Source organism: Saccostrea cucullata, unplaced genomic scaffold (genome assembly GCF_032062105.1).
Source record: "Saccostrea cucullata isolate Sc308-1 unplaced genomic scaffold, CSIRO_AGI_Scuc_v1 ctg1004, whole genome shotgun sequence".
In the NCBI taxonomy this organism is placed as follows: Eukaryota; Metazoa; Mollusca; class Bivalvia; order Ostreida; family Ostreidae; genus Saccostrea; species Saccostrea cuccullata.
The window spans coordinates 134,705-139,568 of record NW_026923627.1 but is presented as its reverse complement, the minus strand read 5'-3'; positions in this window follow the sequence as shown (position 1 = coordinate 139,568).

Genomic DNA, 4,864 nt, shown 5'->3' with positions numbered 1-4,864 from the left:
AGTGATGGGGTTCACCTGAAGACAGCAGCTGCGACCACCGGTTCATGAAGAAGTACCTTCAGATCATAAAAAGTGCTGCCCTCCATGCCTCCCATCTGATTGGATGGGAGAATAATGATAAGTAGTACATTGCACATATGATGATAGATGGTTATGCATCAGTGTTTTCCATTTATTTCAAAGTAAAGGATTAGAGATCACAAAATCTCTGTGGATCTTACAACAAATTGTTATTCTAAAGCGACAATTTTGTCATTTAAAGCGGTCAATTTACCTGATTGCCGGCTCTTAGGGAAAACACTGAATGCATGTGATAAAGATTCTGGCTAATGCCGCAATATGTCATGTCACATGTGATAAAGATTCTGGCTAATGCCGCTTTATGTCATGTCACATATTACACAAAAATATGACATTATATTAGTGCTTATATAATTTCAACGTAAACCTCGACATGTCTCTGCACATTATGTTACATGAATTAATAATTTGCTGTCAATGTCAGCACTTGTCAAAATTTTGGGAATCGCCAATGGATTCCATCATATTATGTGAAGGCTCCAATTTGTTTTTCTTAATCTTCCCAATAGCCAACGAAGGTTGGGACGATTTGTTTATTTATTAAAAAATGGTTGCCTATCAATGTTTTTTGTATGTGAAGGCTCCAGCTGTTTTTGTCAGTGTCAGTACTGGTCAGTATGGGAATCGTCAATTGATTCCAGTTGATGTTGGGAATCATGAATTGATTCCAGTATGATTATGGGAATCGTCAATTGATTCCATCATATTATGTGTAGGCTACCGTTTGTTTTTCTTAATCGCCCAATATCTGATGAAGGTTGGGACGATCTGTTTCTTTATTTCAAAAAAGGAATTTGTTTTTTTTAATCTTCCCAATATCTAATGAAGGTTGGGAGGATCTGTTTATTTATTTATAAGTGGTTTGCCTATCAATGTCTTTTTGCATGTGACTATGTGAAGGCTCCAGTTTGTTTTTCTTAATCTTCCATGTACCTAATGAAGGTTGGAAGATCTTTTTATTTATTTATAAAAAAAAAAAATGGGTTGCCTATCACTTTTATGTCACGGTTGTTGAATTTTATGATGACCATGATGAACTGACCTATTTTAAGCTGAGCCGACACTTGTATATGATAATAGATTGGCAACATGCATTGTGAAGATTTCAATAACAAATGATAAAGATGAAAAATGTAAGAATTTTTTCTCCTATCTACCATGTGTTTATAGCTTGGGGGCAAAGAAAATTATTAATTCTATTATATTATCACCTATGGCAATTACAATTCCTTAGACTTATTGTAGAATAAAATGCCACCAAAAAAGAGGAAAATGTGATGGGTCCGAAGCCTCCCAAAAAGGTGAAGTTACGCAGTCAACCGGCTCAATTGCTCTCTGTGGATTCAGTTTGGGCAATTCGGTGGATTCCAATTGATCATCGACTCAAGTGGCTGCTCCAAAAAATCAGCTGGCAGCAGCAAATCTTAGACAACAGCAACAGCCTTGACTCCCAGCAATGCTTCTACAAACAAGATCGCTTCAAAGGCTGCACCACTGCACCTCAGACTTCTATTACATCTTCTATTGATTTGAATAGTTCCTATTTGGTAAACACCCTTATAACAATTGCATTGCTTTTCCTTATAACAGTTGCATTGTTTTTCAGGTTTTCAGTGGCAGATACATTTAACAGTAACAACTAGATTCTGTCCCATTATCAGTAGACAAATAAAAAAATAAATAAATAAATAAAATCTTTAATGATCATTTCATTGACCTCAAAAGTTTACTTCTAAAATTTAAAATAGAAAAATATTTCAATTCAGATAGACAATAATGTTAATCATTAAATCCTCAGTCAACTAGTTTTAATTGTGATGGGAACCATTTCAGATGTTCACTAAATGCTCCCCCAAGTTCCTTATGTCCTTCCTGGTGTCTTATTCCCGGCAAGCTTCATAAAATAAGGCAATCTAGTATTTTAGTCATTTTAGGGTTTACACACACGCAAATACATGCACATACATAATGACCATATCAAAATGTTTACACTTTTAATGCATCCATTTTAAAAGCAATTCATCATAAATAATTGAAAATTGGCTATATTAAATATATTTTGTCATTTTACTCATTTCGTGTTCTTGCAAGTGCATGTATGTGCAGATTTACCATGTCATTTGGTGAACACTATTAAAAGTGCTATTATATTCTGATTTTTAAATCATTTCATTCTCAAAACATACAAATACATATAAATATATATAGATAATTTGGCGATATAATGTATTATCAGTAAATGAAGACATTTTGTGAAAAATAAGTTGTGCAATGTGACATTAATGAAAATGTATTACAGATTATATCTGAGAGGCACTTATGGCTAAGCTAGACATAGGAGATGATTTTAGAAATATCCCAAAGCACCTTCAGACTATCATTTAACAATCAATATTATTTGATAAATGTTAACCGATGGGTGCTAGTTCATCTTGTCAGTTTTGTTTAAGTTTTAAACAGGTCCTTGTAATGGTTTATGTTGGAATAAAAATCAGGCCAATATCTCAAAATGTCTCTCTGATGTAAGAAACTTCAAACGTTTACGTTTGAGAGTATATTTTCCTCTAAAGAAACAAAAACTGTCTTCTCAATAACTTGTTTGACTATATATGGAATTGAGGTAGATTCTATTCCTATAGGAAGTAGATTATCTAAGACATGATAACAAACTCATTAATATTAGACAAATGTTGAGAGGGATAGTCCAGGATAAATGTTCAAAATTTGCCTGTCAAGTGGTCACACCTGGTCGTGCATTGTTTGAGACTCTTTATAGATTTGACTCCTGAGTTCAATTGCAAACCAAAACATTACATAGAAAATCAACTGCTAAGGAACATGTTGAATTAAGACAATGTAGCCTTTTAATATGGATCGTTTTTGTGGCAAGTCAATATTTCATCAGTATTAGTGGTGTTCTTTACAGAAGCTACATTTATAAGTAGATAGATGCATCTGGTGCTTTGGGTTAAGAAACTGTATAAAGTTTAAAATGGTCTGCTAAATCTTAGTTAGATATTCATATAGATTGTCAAATTTATCTTAAAGTTCTTCCAATCATTTTGCTAGTAGACATTTAGGTCCCATATTTCAGCTATCAAAATTTGCCTTTTAGCTGATAATACAGCAGTTATACCTTCAAAACTCATTTTATCTTCCATCTACAGAAAGAATTATTTGCAATTTTTAATTTTATGAACCAAATACTGAGATATCCTCTATGGTAGGAAAGTTGTCAAAAGAGCCCAGAGCTTCCAATCACAAAACCCATCTTAATGAATTAGTATCTGACTTATTTCACACTTTTCAAGAAGCAGATACAAGAACCAACTATCAGCAGTCTTCCTTCTTGCCTTGAACATTTTTATGCACTTAGGCAAACTCGTTCCTATAAACAACACATACAACTCATAGTAATTCAAAGACAAGCCATAATATTTCTTTGATGATAATTCACTTTAGATAACAAAGATATATTCCAAACTATGAATGATAGGCATCCAGTGATACTTACTTTAACAGCCAATGACTTAAAATGTCAATTTTGTCCAGTTCATGCCTTAAAAGTATACATTATTTAACATAAATACACATCTAGTCCTTTATTCACCTTCAAATCTGATGAACCAGTTAAGTACAGTTTTATGGGATTCCAATCAAAACATGCAATATAAGTTTTCAACTGATTGCTTTTCTTTGGTCATAGTTTTTGTGTTTGTACTGCAAGTTTTGTACTGCTAGTGGCAGCTTAGAATGGTTTATCTGAAAATGTAATCCAACAACTCGGTCGTTGGCACTCAAAAGACGTTACATTAAAATAAATGCAGTCAGGTTTTAAATTCCACAATTGATGTTAAGAATTCTAAACTAAATGTTTCCCTTATACATGTACTGTCATTGACTATGATAAGAGAGAAGTAAGCATATGGTTGTTTCTCTCCAGAATTTAATTAGGATCTGATAAACTTTTTACATCCAATTTCAGTGATTTAACATATAAATCAGTTCCAAACTAAATGTTCCCCTTAAACATGTACTGCCAAGGACTATTGAAAGAGAGAAGTCAGCATATGGTTGTTTTTCTTCAGAATTGAAATAGGATCTGATAAACTTTTTACATCCATTTCAGTGATTAAACGTATAAATCAATTCCAAACTAAATGTTTCCCCTTATACATGTACTGCCATCGACTATCCAGAGAGAGAAGTCAGCATATGGTTGTTTTTGTTTTTGTTTTTCCCCCAGAATTTAATTAGAATCTGATAAACTTTTTACATCCATTTCAGTAATTAAACGTGTAAATCAAGTCTATTAGGCCAGCTAATGGTTGCTGTGATAAATTGTAAAATTTTAAAGCATCCTATCAAAAAAAAAAAAAAAAAAAAAAATTTAAACCTTCCGAGATCAGCATTTAGCTGCTTAAATAAAAAAGTACTTTGGTCAGTGATTTTGCAACGTGTTCGCTTTGAAAATTAAGTGCTAGTTAGATGCACATTTTACTCTTCATATTGGCCTTAAATTTGCGAGCTAATATACTTGAGGACAGCACCCAGCTGCTCATAAAATTTATGTATGTTAGTTGGAATTCAGCTTTAATTTTGGTCTTGAGAATTGTGTATCAGGTCAGCATATGTCTGTTTACAAAATTGTATCATGTCATGAGCTTAGAAGTTCAAAAATTTGTGTATCAGGTCAGCGAACAGCTGCTTATAAAAACTGTATGTTAGTTGGAACTCAGCAGGATTTTTGTTCTGAATTTTGTGCATAAGTTCAGCATATGGA